Below are 15,636 nucleotides of genomic sequence, written 5' to 3' on the forward strand. Positions count from 1 at the left end.
ATTTTGGGGATGAAGACACCTATGGAGGCTTTTTCGGGGAAGCGACTAGATGTGACTCACTTCCACATCTTTGGATCACCAGTGTTCTCTCATGTGACCAAAGATGTTGGGAAGAAGCTAGACCCAACAACTGAGTTGGGGATACTTGTTGGGTACACAGATACATCCCACAACTATCGTGTGTTTCTGCCTGCTAGTCAGAGGACTGTAGTGCGCAGGGATCTGAAGTTCAACGAGCAGAGAGCCATGCGAGCATCACTTGAGAGGGAGCTCAAGTTGCATGGTGATGAGCAACTTTTAGTTCCAAAGGAGGAGGAGCCTCCTGATGATGTGGATCAGCCACATGTAGAGGATACAGTAGTGGAGACCACCACTCCTGGAGAGTATTCCAAAGAAGGGAAAAAACGCTCGTGGGAAGCTGACAGATTGATGCTAGATGCGAGAGAGAATGTGGGGCAGCCATCCTCTCAGCACAGACAGAGGAGATCTCCCGAGAGATACACTGGCTACATGGCCCTGGTTGGGGAGTGTGTAGCGACCGAACCTTCTTCTTTTTCAGGAGGCAGTGCAGCAACTAGTCTGGGTTGATGCAATGGTAGAAGAGTACGATTCTATCATACGAAACAGTGTGTGGGATGTTGTCCCTAGACCTAGGGACAAGTCAGTGGTTAGTTCCCGATGGATTTACAAGGTAAAGCAGGTAGCTGATGGTAGTGTTGAGAAACACAAGGCAAGGTTTGTTGCCCGAGGTTTCTCACAGGTTGAGGGGATCGACTACGATGAGACCTTTGCTCCCGTAGCAAGGTACTCATCTATCATATCGATGCTAGCTCTATCAGCTCATATGGGTTGGAAGATCCATCAGATGGATGTGAAGACGACATTCCTTAATGGGAAGATTGAGGAAGAGGTATACATTGAGCAACCCAAAGTATTTGAGACCTCCGATCGCGAGTCACATGTTTTTCGACTCAAGCGAGCACTGTATGGGCTGAAGCAAGCACCCCGTGCTTGGTATACCAGGATCGACAGCTATTTCACCAAGTTGGACTTCACCAAGAGTGAATCAGATGCAAACCTTTACCACATCATGGTAGAAGGTAAGCCACTGATTATTGTACTTTATGTCGATGATCTAATTTTGACAGGTGATGTCCAGCTGATATAGTCTTGCAAGGAGGACCTTGCAAGAGAGTTTGAGATGAAGGACATGGGCCTCATGCACTACTTTCTAGGCATGGAAGTGTGGCAGAAAGATGGGGAAGTATTTATGTCTCAAGGCAAGTATGCCAATGAGATACTCAGGAGCTTTCACATGGAGAAGTGCAAACCCATGCAGACTCCTCTAGCTGGGAACTAGAGGAAGGAGGATGCTACTTCAGGTGAGGTAGTAGCTGCTATTGTTTATCAGTAGCTGGTGGTTTCACTTATGTATTTGATGAACACATGACCCGACTTATGCTTTGTAGTGAACCAGCTGAGTCAAGCTATGGTTCAGCCTACCAAGCTGTTTTGGAAGGCATGGAAGCATGTGCTAAGATATCTTAGAGGCACTACATAGTACGGATTATGGTACAAATGGACAGAGGGAGTGAAGCTGCAAGGCTTCACAGATGCGGATTGGGCAGGCAATCCATCAGACCGAAAGAGCACTTCTGGAGGAATCTTCAACCTTGGTTCAGCTACAGTTTCTTGGTATAGCAGGAAGCAGATATCAGTTGCACTTAGCTCAGCAGAGGCTGAATACATGGCTACCAGTTAGGCAACATGCGAGGCCATTTGGATGCAGAAGATTCTAGTGGGATTGTTTGGTCAAATGATGGATCCTACGGTGATATACTATGATAATCAGAGTTGCATAAAACTCTCTTAGAATCCAGTGTTTCATGATAGGTCCAAGCATATAGATATCCTTTACCATCATCTACACTGTGTGGTCAAGAGGATCATGATGTTGCAGTATGTTTCGACCGAGGAGCAAGATGCAGATATTTTGACTAAGGCATTTTTAAAATGCAAGTTTGAGTTCCACAAAGACAGGATCGGGGTTACTGATAATCCCTTTTTTGTTGAGAGGGAGTGTTGAGATTTGCAACAAGAAATGCTAAAAATAGCACTACAATAAATAGAAGTTCAGCGATTGGAGATATTAGCAACAATGGGTGAAAAGTGAAAGTGCTAAAAATAGATTTTCTAAAAATAGCATTTCAGGATCCCTCTTATTTTAGTCAATCCGTGGACTAAACATAGGAAGTAAAATTCGAATTTGATACTAACAACAATTTGAAAATTAATTAATTAATTCATCTTGAGTTAATTAGTTAAAGAAAATCAAACTTGAAGTCTATGTGAGGACATGCAATAGTTTCTCCTTTTATTAAGGAATTTAACCATCAGTTAAAGAGATAAGGATGAGTTGTAATATTGAGTTGTAATTAGTTGACTTAGTTTAACTTAGTCAAGTCCAATTAGATTAATTTAATAGTTTGTTAAATTAATGAGAGTTCAGTTAGTTAATGCTTGCATGCATGTAACTACTGTAATTCAGATAACTGAAGATTCACTCATGGATAACTCATGCATGTTAGTTCAGTCAGAGACCCAGTTGAGATCAGATGGAGGGACAGTGTACTATCAGTTGCTAGGATATTCCTTGGTGAATATTCCTTGCATGGAGAAGGAATATTATTCCTTATGGATTGCGCAGTTGGACCTGAGGTTACAGTGAGTGTGATGAGGCCAATTCACACATGTGATATCATTGGACCCCAATCAAAACTACGCAAGGAAATAGGAGGCTTGGAGTGCTTGAGGAAGACATATACTATGTCTATTGAGTCTATGAGTTGTATTGTTTGATTGCAGAGAGAGCAGGATAGCTTGAGAGCTGATTCTTTTTGTAACTTGAACAAGATTTCCCCTTGTATGATAATACAGAGTTGGGGTTTTAGGCTGGTGCTTTCCCTAGTGATATATCTTCTGTGTTATGGTTGAATACTTCTCATTCTCAGTGATATCTATTCATGCTTCATGTTGCTCATGTTCGATTAAGCTTTCGCTAAATTGTTTGTAGAAGTAGATCAAGTGTTTTGCTTTAGTACATTGCATTACTAGGTGATCTACAGTGGGAATTTCTACACTTTAAGTACAGATAAATTTCACATGATGATGAATGAAGGAATTGCGTTGGGACATTTGATCTCTACTGATGGAATTATAGTAGACCCTGCTAAGATAGATGTAATTTTGAAAATTCCAGTTCCCAAAACGCAAAAAAGGTACGTGGTTTTTTGGGACATGCAGGGTATTATAGAAGTTTTATAGAAAAAATTTCATGAATTGCATCCACTTTATTTTCACTACTTATTGAAGATATGGAATTTGTTTGGACAGGGAGATGTGAGCAAGCGTTTACAGAATTGAAAAAGTGTGTATCAGCGGCCCCTGTTTTGTGAGGGCCAAACTGGAGTTTGTCGTTTCATATAGCCACAGATGCATCTTATACCACTGTGGGAGATGTGTTGGGTCAGCTAGAGGATAGAAAATCATATTCTATCTACTACATAAGCAAGAATTTGATTCCAACTGAACTGAACTACACGTTGAAAGAAAAACAATTTGTTGTAGTAGTGCATTCCATAAAAAAAAAAATTGACACTACATTACGGGATATCAAGTGTTTGTGCATACTAACCACTTTGCCATTCATTTTCTAATGAATAAACCAATCACTAATGGTAGGATTACGCATTGGTTATTGTTGTTATAGGAATTTGATATAACAATCCTAGATAAACCTGGGAAGGATAATGTAGTGGTTGATTTTATTTCTAGGATGACTATTGATAATGAATGCATGCTTGTTGAAGATTATTTTCATGATGAAATTCTTTTTTCTATTTGAAATCACTCACTATGGTATGCAGACATCGCTAATTATCTTGCTATAGGAAGACTCCCACAACACCTATCCTCACACGAGAAGAGAAGGGTTGTTCAGCAAAGTGCAAGATACTCTTGGATCGAAGGAAACCTCTATCACACTGGGTTAGATCGTCAGATCATCAGATCAGGCGTTATGTAAGGGAGGTTGAAATCTTCGATATACTTAAAGCTTTTCATGAAGAACCTTGTGGGGGGCACTTTACAGATAAAAGGATAGGGTATAAGGTTCTTTCAAGAGGGTACTATTGGCCTATTATATTTCAGGATGCAAATAAATTTGTGAAAGGATGTGACAGCTGTCACAGAATGCGTCAACCGCTCCAGTTAGATGAGATGCCATTACACCCTCAGATAGTTTTAGAGCCATTTGAGAAGTGGACCTTGGATTTTGTAGGGCCAATTAATAATCCATCTCAACAAAAGTCCTACATCCTGATCTGCATAGATTATGTCACAAAGTGGGTTGAAGCGAAGGCACTAACCATAGCTACAGAACAGATTGTTTCAGGCTTTTTGTTTGAAGACATTTTTGTTCGCTTTGGGGTTAATCAGGAAATAGTGACAGATGAAGGGTCGTAAATCACATCTAATTTGATCTAAAAGCTAGTTGAGAAATATAAAATCTCTCAGAGGATTACTTCAGCTTATAATCCACATGCAAATGGCCAAGTGGAAAGCACCAATAAGGTTATTGAACGAATTATTACCAATATTGTGGCCAGCCACTAGAGAAATTGGGTTAATAAACTGTCAGAAGCGTTGTGGGCATACATGACGACATGGAGGAACATTACGAGATTCTCACCATATGAATTAGTGTATGGTAAAAATCCTTTATTTCCCATAGAGTTCGAAATAAAGACACTGAGAACAACACTACAAGTGAATCTAGATTTGGCTACAACACAGAAACAATGTTAAATCAACTAAATGAACTTGATGAGAAGAGGTTGGTTTCCATTTAGCAAACAGATATCATCTAGCAATAGAGGGCTAAGTGGCACGACAAATTCATAAAAAAGAAGGTGTTTTAGAAAGGAGATTGGACTCTATTATATGATTCACAATTCAAGGATTTCAAGGGGAAGCTCTGCACCAGATGGCTAGGTCCTTATGAATTTGATATGGTCTTTTACAATGGGACTGTGAGTTTAGTCACCATCAATGATACTAGGACACCATTATTTTCTAATGGGCATCGTCTTTAGTTATATCACAAACCAACTTCAAAGAATTCATTTGTCAACATTGTCTTGGAATCTGATCTTCAAATTATAGGACCAAGAGAAATTTATATTGCACTACCAAAATTTTAATTCTCAATAAGTGTAACAGTTGAAAAACAACTCTGTTGATAGTTGATACACCAAAATAATAATAATAATAATAAAAGAAAAAATCAATAAACTAATAATATAAACATAAAAATATATCTAATAAAACCTCTTCTAGGGGTGCAGGGAGATAATGGTAACAGTTGAAAACCACTATGTGGCGGCTGTTACACATTTTTTTCCCTGTAACAGCATCATCTATTTCATACATGTTATCTTATGTTGTTACACACTTAAGTATTTTCCTTCTTTCTTTAAAAAATCTTTCAAAGTATTGTAAATAAGAGTTTTGTTGTAAAGAGTAGCATTAGCGATTACATCTGTTGTTACACCTGTAACAGCTAACAATCTGCAACAGCGAATCAGGCACAATCGTCTGCCTTAATAAATGATATCACCAGGATGTTGCCACTGGAATAAAGGACCTAATCAGTATGTTGCCGCCGGGATCAATCACGACACCAGTACTTTTCCACCACATCATCGCCAGTGAGTCATTTGAAAGGTATATTTATTTTCTTTATTTAACGAATATGGCAATTAATATGATCTTTCATCTGATGATCGAAGATGGTCGTCACATTACAACTCGGGGGGAGGGTGAATCATTTCACAATCTGTAATTTAAATCAAACACTAAAGTGACATACCTTGTAATCATTAGCAAAGACTGCAATCATTATCATATTTTTATGTCAAGCATGCTATAGGTTTAAATTGCATTTAAAACATATTTCCATGACCCCAGATTAATAATAGACCATGACGCATATCGTACGATCCCCTGATTTGACATCACCATTTTTATTGCCCTGCTTTTACTGCCCCATCATCTATCCCAACGAAGCACTACATCTTCTTTTCACATAATTCTCAGCAGAGAAAAAGACAAAGCACAGAGGGTATTGTCTGAAGTATAGATGGAAGGAGCAGTGGTTAGGCACGAGCCCAATTCACAGAGGCATTGGAGAATTACCCAGAGGAATGCCAGATTTTTAAAGAGGCAGGATGGTTCGAATTATTCGAATGCCTCAACGGGTCAGAAGAAAATATTTCCTTCGAGTTTGCCAAGAAATTGAACAAGAATCAGACGAAGGTTAGGGGGTTGAAGTTAGAATTCACTGAAGAAATAATTGCCAGAGTATCAACATTGCAATTTGAAGGAGAAAGGTGGTTTAATTGGAAAATCAATGATCCTTCTCTCAAGGCGGAATTTCTGCAAGGGGAGGAACAATTGGAGAAGAAGGGTAGGGGAATTGACCAATTGTCACTTCCTCATCCATGGGGAGATGTTGCCTTATACATTATCAAATACATTACTTGTGAAGGATAGGTGACAATAGTGTTTAATTATCATTTCCTGTTGTTAAACCATCTCTGACACATGCAATTGGCTAACCTTCCATATTTCCTGTTGGAGGACCTAAAGCATATGGTTGTTGTTGTGAACAGTGTTGTGCATCCAGAAACTTGTGTTACTAATCACAGCCTTATAAAATTAATCCTAATGGACACCGTTGAATGCTAAGGCTAGAGCTGGGAAGAGTTTATGAGTAGAAAGATGACGACTTCACGTGAGAAGCAAGCAAAAACCCCTGTTGATGCTCCAAAGGAAGCCAGGGTGACTGAATAGCAAGGGAAATCCTCTAGAAGAAGAATTAAGAAAAGATCACTAGAAAATCCAATAGGTGGTAGGATACCTAAAAAGAGGGTCAGATTCAGGACCCTTTCAACTCCTTCCTTCACCAAGAAATAGGTCAAGTAGGCATAAGGATGCATGGGAGAAAAAAGAAGAAGAACATGCCCATCCTGAAGAGGTTCCTTTATTAGGTAAGGTTGAGACCCAAACCCTGCTGCATAAAATTGAAGAATTAGAAAAAATAAATAAAGAATTAAGGTAGCAATTAGAGGATAGTAAAGTAGAAACAAGGGTCTCGGGTCTCAATACTTTGGCAGAGGATGTTGATAAGATGAGAGTAGAAACTACACTAGGTTCTGTATGTTCAGCATGTGCTAAGATTTTAGAGACAACATGGTACCATCTCGATAGAAACCCAAACTGAAACCTGGGGTCCTGATACACAAGAACTCATTGACGATGTCATTGTTGCACAAGAACCAATAGCTAAAACGGAGCATCCCACAGTGATCGAACTGGAAGCTGGAACACAAGAACCAACAGTTGAGGTAGAGGTCCCTCAAGAAGAAGAAGTCAGGGTTGATCCACAAGAACCTGTCGATGAAGCTATTGTTACATTAGAACTAGCAGTCAAAGCAGAACAAATCGAATCTCAAGATGTTGTTACACCCCCTATTGATGTTGCATGTGAGAGAACACGAGATCCTGAAGTAGGATGGTGTTCAGAAAAACTTTTGTTGATATCAGAATTATATAATTGGAAGCAGTTGGAACTCTCTTTGCAAAAGGGATTAATCTCACTGGAGGAGCATCGAAAAGTTGTAAATACTCTCAAATAATAGTGGGCTAAGAGGAAGTTGATGGAAGAGTGGACAAGATGGGAAAGGAATAAAACTAAGAAGGAAAAAGAGGAATGAGTGCAATAGTTATAGTAGGAAATTTAAAACTTAACAGATGATAAAAATAAGTTGTATGAACTCGCCCTGAACCTAATAGGGTGTAGAAGGCCTTCCCCATCCTAGCAAATATTTCTTTGGGAAAGATTTTATTTATTTCAACTAAAAGTTGTCAATGAGAATAGACCGTATCTAGGTACTTCTACCTGGAATTTTTTAGATGTTTTTCATGCATGTGGTTTTGATGAGAAAAGCTTACTTTGTGAGATTTTATACATAACATGATTTGTGAATACAGTAGCTTGTATATGATTGTACACATTTTCTCCTACATGGGGGACTTTCAATTGTGCACCTTCATCTCTTTCATGAGAAAACAAGTAGAATGGCATCTGGCCATGAAGTCATCTCACATCAATGAAGAGAAGACAACCTTGTGGATAAGATCAGAACCAAGCATGGCTACTGAATTGAGGTGTGAATTTAGGAAGTTTTTGAGTACCCCTGATATAAGGGAACAATCAACCATCTACAGGGCCTCAACCTCTTTACACAGCTGAAGAGATGAACATTGACTGGATGCCTTAAACATACAAAGGCTAGTAGTGCAAGTCTGTAGGAGTGTGACCCTTTTGGGTTTCCTAATTTTTTGGTTGTTGTTACATGGGTTCCAGAATATGCCAAGATTGTGAATTCAATGGGAGCCTTCTAGATAGGGCTTAGATTTAAATATCCCTTGATTTGGCTTCTGGTTGAAGAATATCAGCACCATTACAAATTGTGTGATTATTAAGAGGAATCATGGCCACATCAGCTAATGGCTAATCAGGGTTACAGACCATTTGACGAAGATATTGTCGGTGCTTATAACTTGACATATTTACGGCAGCGATACAACAACAGTACCTGAAGATTCTACATGAGGAAATTCAGTTGCTTCAGTTGGGGGAGATGTTGGGTGCAGTTTTTAAGCATATCTTAAACACCTCTTTCCCCATTTTTGATCACTCTCTCTCTACAAACCTATGAACTTTATGTCCTTATTAACAGTTTCCCTGGTTATAAGAGTAATACTTTCTCAACATATTATATTTCTATCTTTCATTAAATATCGAATGAAGTGATGTCCTTTTAAGATGGCTAACCAAGGTAATTGTGGAAGAAGTTTTTTGGTTATTTTTCTTTTAGGTGTTGCCTACAACTAAGGACTAAGGATGAGAAACTGCTGCTGTCACTTGTTGTTACACTTCAAGGATTTATTGTTACAGTTTGAATTTTTTCTCTTACACCTCGAGTTGTTGTTACACCGCAACTGCCAAACACTGTGGTTACTGTCTTCAAAGGCAGTTTTCAACAATCATGAATTATCTATGGATGGTCAAAGGGTCTCAACAGTTATGATTGTGAAGATGATGTAACTTGAATTGTTCTTTTATTCAAAAATTTTCTGTAAGCTTTCTATTTTTCTGTTAATATCGATTAGCATGAGAGTCGTGAGATTCTCATGATTGATTTGTTCCCTAATTTTTGGGGCTTGTAAACTTTATAAAAAGGTTTGGTTCCATGAAAATGGAATGACAACATAGGAACACCATCGACATTTTGATCTTGTAATTTTCTAGTCATTTTTAATACATAACACTTTTGGTGATGTTCATACAAAATTTGTGTTGAGTTTTAACTAGTTTCCATTTCATCCCTGCACCCTGCTAGGGAGGAAGGGCCCTCCTCTTTAGAAGGGATTGCAGTAGTAGTAAATTAGTTGTTTGATTTATCTTTCTTTTAAGTGTGAATTTATTGATGTTGTTGTATGAATTGTAGTACTGGTGCACTTCTATTTCCATATTCATTATATGTTGTTACAATCAGATTGATTAGAACTATAAATTTAATTAGGTGATAGAGTTTTACTAATGATGTGTGGTGCACCTATTCTTTGAGAGAAACATGAAGTGTGATGAGTGAATTTCATTCATGTATAATGTCCTTTTAATTTCTACATGAGTGCTTTAAGTTCTGAAATTGTGCTCAAAGGAATTTTCTTTCATTTCTTTCCCTGGTTGTTATGTATCGGCACGAATAGTGCAAACACCTTTGAAATAAATAGACCTACCCTGGTTGACAATTAAATGCTTGTGTTTCAGTCAAATTAAACAATGATTAAACCATCACAACACATGTTGAGGACATATTTTGTAATTAAGTTAGGGGGAGGATTTTACAACATGTATCGTACAATACACTATAACTATAGCCAAATTCGATAATTACCATCTGGAAAACACACAATACAGTTATTCTAAATTAAGAATTACCCACTGTTCTAGTTACTCTTGTTGTTAGTTCTCAATCATTCTTGGCACCATACCTTTTTATTGACTAGCTTCTGTGTTGTGTAGTGTACCAGCCCCTGATAGGAAGGAAGGGACCTCCTTCTTAGTAGGGATCATTGGTTAAGAAGGTATTGTCATTGTTTGATTTATATCCTCGGTTATAATTCATGTGTGACTGTTGTTATTGTTATTATTAGTCTTGTTCATGCTTTAATGGTTGCAGAATTCAAACCTTTGTATTGTGTAACAACATAGGTCTCAAATTGGTCCCTTTGTTAGTATGAAAGTTATTTAATTCATGTTATAGTTTTATGGTGTGTTTATTTCAGTTGAATGTGTGTTTCAACATTCGTTGAGAGATGCATTTCCAGGAGTTCTCTTCTTTTATGAATAAGAGTGAAAATGTGATAAAATGGTTTTATTCTGCATTGTATGTTTATTCCTTGAGAGTGTGAACAAGGTTTGAGAGCGTAACAACCAGAGTGTTGAGATGTTGACAATGTGATTACAATAATTGAGTTTAACGTTCGTTAGCACTAGCCATCATTTTCCATATATTTTGTGTAGTAGCATTTAAATAACAAAACCTACCCCGATTGACAATTAATGTGAATATTTGGAACTATTGCTCTAATTTAAAAAGAAAATTGTTCTACGCAACAAGAAGCTAAAGAAAACCTATACAAAACTTTGACATAATGCAATTTGAAGTAAAACTTGGAATGGTGTATGAAATCTGAAGCAGAATTATTTAAAGGTCAAAGTAGACATATAGTAATTCAAAAGTGTGTAAAATAATTAAGTAAATAGTCTACAATTTGAATCAATTAGATTGGCCAATAAATGAGGTCGGGGCATGTATTTTAGTGAAGTAAGCCAATTTTGGCATGCTTCACAAAACTGCACACCCAACCTTCATTTCAAGGCCAACTTGAATGATTCAACTTAGAGAGCATTTTATTATTCATAGGTAACATTAATACAATTAAATACTTTTAATTTTTTACCATTCCATCGATATGGTGGGAAAATTCTACCGTTTACTCTAGGAGGATGTCATTTATCCTATCATGTTCCAACCATCTTCCAACTAATTTTACAATTTCAATGTACAATATTTTCATTGGCTAAATATGGAAAAAAGGGTATGTTGCCTCTACTCTATGTTGCAAGAAATCCCCATTTACATATAAACATAACAATATTCAACTAACTTATTGAAACTGAACTACTAATACCTTGTTCTCCATCTAGATAACAAAGTCGATCCACTTTTTGTTTTGTAACATTTCATTTTCAAAGTTTAAATGTTGACAAGTGAAATTAAATCATTCATTCAAATCAGGAGTATAGAGAGGTGGAAAATAGTAGAATACACCATTTTCAACTGAAATCACTTAGACAATAGGAAGAATGAGGGTATGGCAGGAACTTTACTGAGTTGTTTAGAATTGCTTTAAAAAATGAGAAATTGTCATTCATGTCAAATCAATTACAAGAAAGTGACACATAATTTGAGGAATGTGAAAGAGGTTTTTGTCACAAATGCATCTTTCTTAAGCCCCATGGGCTTATTTCCAATTAATGACATATGTATAGTCTTTGGCATGCATTTTTTTAAGCCCAATTTTGTACATTTGCACTTTGTTCTTGAAAAAACAATTCAAAAACTTAAGTCACTAGCTTTGAATTTTGACCAAGAGAATTACAAATTGTCCCTAATCATAAATAAATCATTCATTCAAATATGATTGTACAATCTTTGTGTGCATTTGTATGCTTATGTCTTGCATTTTAAACCAAATTCCCATCATAGTAAATATTGTTAAAAGTTCACTTTTAATACATTTGTTGTGAGAAGACGAGGGAAGGTTATAAAAATGCAACAGAGGAATGTTCTTTCCCAATATGTGTACCTATACCATTCTCAAATCCATTTACTATAATCATTTCATAACAGGGGTTGACTTGCTTTTTTATTAACCTAAGGGTACATGTCATAAATACATGAAAACCCTTAAGTGTTTTTGCTCAACAATCTCCTTTTTAGCCCAGATTGAAAAACCAAGTGTATAGTGAGGTAGAAAATAGTAGAACACACTATTTCCAACTAAAATCACTCAAAAATAAGAAAGAATGAGGGTATTCCGTACATTTTTCTGAGTTGGGTTAAATTGGGTTAAAAACTAAAAAATTGCCATTTTTTTGAATCAATTACAAGAAACAGACACATAATCTGAGGAATGTGACTTAGAGGTTTTTGTCACAAATACATATGTCTTCAGCCCCATAGGCTTATTTTCAATTAATGACATTTGTACAGTGTTTGGGGGGCATTTTTCTAAGTCAATTTTTGTAGATTTGCACCTTTTTTCTTGACAAAACAATTCATGATCAACTTAAGTCATTAGTTTACTATTTTGACTAAGAGACTTACAAATTGTGCACACATGTAAATCAATCATTTATTCAAATATGATCGCACAATATCTACATGCATTTGTATGTTTATGTCTTGCATTTGACACCAAATGTTCATCATATTAAAAATTGTTAAAAGTGTAATCTTCATAGATTGAATGTTGATTATAAAGCTTATTATATAAAAGTTTATAACATAAAGTTTATTATATATAAAATGTATACTTTAAAGTTTATTATTCATATAAATGTGAAAAATATAGTTTGTTGGCATCCTTGGCGTTCATCTTTAACTTCCATCCTCAGCGTTCATCCTCAGCATGCATCTTGAACTTCAATTTAGTTAATAATTTGAGGCAAGGATGGGGAACTAAATGGATGTGGGGTTGGCATGTTCCAGCCTCACATTGTATCTCTCCCCTCATTCATGGCCATTAAATGGGGGGAGGATGTGGTTTTGTATGCCCAAGGCATCAAATTCAGCTACATCAGGGTATTTACTATAATCATTTCATAAGGGTTGACTTTCTTTTTTATTAAACTAAGGAGACATCTCATAAATACAGGAAACATTAGGTGTTTTTTATCAACATGCACCTTTTTAGCCCAAATTGGAAACTAGGTGTATAATGAGGTGGAAGATGGTAGAAGAAACCATTTAAAATTGAAATCACTCAAAAATAAGGAAGAATGAGGGTATGGCAAACATTTTTCTGAACTCGCTAAAATTGGTTTAAAAACTAAGAAATTGTCATTTTGTCAAATCAATTGCAACAAACAGACACAAAATTTGAGGAATGTGAAAGAGGTTTTTGTTAGAAATACATCTTTCTTCAGCCCCATAGGATTATTTACAATCAATTACCTATGCACATTCTTCGGCGGGCTTTTTCATTACCCCAGTTTTGTACATTTGTAGTTTGTTCTTGATATGACAATTCAATAACTTAAGTCATTAGTTTTGAATTTTGATGGTGAGACCTATAAATTGTGCACAAGTGTTAATAAATCATTTGTTCAAAGATGATCATGCAATATTTTCATGTGTATATATGTTTATGGCTTGCATTTTACACGAAATGTCCATTATAGTAAAAATTGTTAAATGTGCACTTTTAATACATCCATTCTGTCATGATGAGGGAAGATTATAAAAAATCAACTTAGGAATGTTATTTCCCAATATGTGTACCTATCCCATTCCCAAATCCATTTACTATAATCATTGCATAGCAGGCATTGACTTGCATTTTTATTAAACTAAGGGGACATCTCATGAATACAAGACAACCCATAGGTGTTTTTGCTCAACAGACACCTTTTTAGACCAAATCAAAAAACAAGGTATATGATGAGGTGGAAAATAGTAGAAAGTTCCATTTCCATATGAAATCACTTAGAAAGAAGCAAGAATGAAGGTATGGTGGGCATTTTTCTAAGTTGGGTAAAATTGGGCTAAAAACTAAAAAATGTCAGTTTGTCAAATCAATTGCAAGAATTTGACATAGAATTTGAGGATTGTGAAAGAGTTTTTTGTCACAAATACATCTATCTGAAGCCCCATAGGCTTATTTCCTATTAATGACATTTTTACAGTCTTCGATGGGTATTTTTCTAAGCCTGGTTTTGTACATTTGCACTATGTTCTTGATAGAACAATTCAAGAACTTAAGTCATTAGCTTTGAATTTTAACTGAGGGACTTACAAATTGTGCACGTGTTAATAAATAATTCATTCAAACATGATCATGCAGTATCTGTGTCTATTTTTGTGTTAATGGATTGCATTTTACACCAAATGTCTCACATAGTAAAATTTGTTAAAAGTGCAATCTTCATAGATTGAATGTTGATTATAAATCGATCTACTCGCCTTGATGGTGATAAATTGAACAAATAAGGGACTAGGGTTTTGAATAGGGAGTGACAGGAGCAAGTTGGTAACTATGGAGGAGGACAAAGGGGGGAGATTCACTCCCTCCTATAGTAATGTGGTTTCAAACAGAAGCAAGGAGGCGAGTCTAAACAATTTCCAGAAACCAACGGTGGCAGAGATAAAGAAAAATGGCACACAAAAGCTAGAAAGCATAAAATCCCTTGAAAAGGAAGGGATCCACGAGGAAGTTAGGATTGAAACGAAATCAGGAGACAGCAGTCGGAGAACTGAGGACATATCTACGACAGGACCCTGCAAGCCCAAGAAAAACATTGAACCCTGGGTGGTCTTAAATGATCCTACACTACAGGTGCACAGAGATCACATAGTGACTTACGTGGTCATATGTAAGTTTATGGGTATATGGCCCATGGAAAAAGCGTTGTACACATGGATAAGAAACAACTGGAAGCCAAACAGAGAAATAAATCTACATCTTGGGTCCAAGGGTTTTTTCACAGTGGTTTTCACTAACCTAGAGGACAAAGACATAGTATTCGAAGGAGGACCCTACTTCTATGCGGCCGCAGGCCTTTACATGCGACCTTGGGTGATGAACTTTTTCCCGAAGTGAGAAACGTTCACATCAGTCCCGGTATGGATTAGATTATACTCCTTACCTTTAGATCATTGGCTACCTGAATCATTAAAAGCTATAGGCAATAAATTAGATTATTTTATAAAGATATCAGAGGCGACTCTGCGAGGCAAATATACCTCCTTCACCCGCATATGTGTAGAAATGGACTTATCAAGAGCACTCCCTAATGAAGTCATCCTGGAAGTATATGATGAGGAATGGGTATAGGCGGTCGACTATGAACACATCCCATTCAGAGGTCGTAAATGTCATGAACATGGGCACCTCTTCAGAGATTTCTCTCTCAACAAAAGGGAGGATAACCTGAAAACCAACACAGGAGAAGACCATGAAGGTTTCACCAAAGTGGGAGGTAGAGGGAAAGGAGGGGGAAGAAATTACCAAAAGAAACCTAGCGAGAACAAGCTACCAAGTCATAACAATTTCAAGATTTTAGAAGAAGAAGGGGGAAAGAATGGAATGAACAAGGAACCAGAGGACAATCACGTAGAGAAGGAAAAAGATGATAGCATGGAAATCATACAAGAAAAT

This window comes from Pinus tabuliformis, chromosome 2_1 (genome assembly GCF_031772625.1).
Source record: "Pinus tabuliformis cultivar Carrire ecotype Pingquan chromosome 2_1, CPIR1, whole genome shotgun sequence".
Classification (NCBI taxonomy): domain Eukaryota; kingdom Viridiplantae; phylum Streptophyta; class Pinopsida; order Pinales; family Pinaceae; genus Pinus; species Pinus tabuliformis.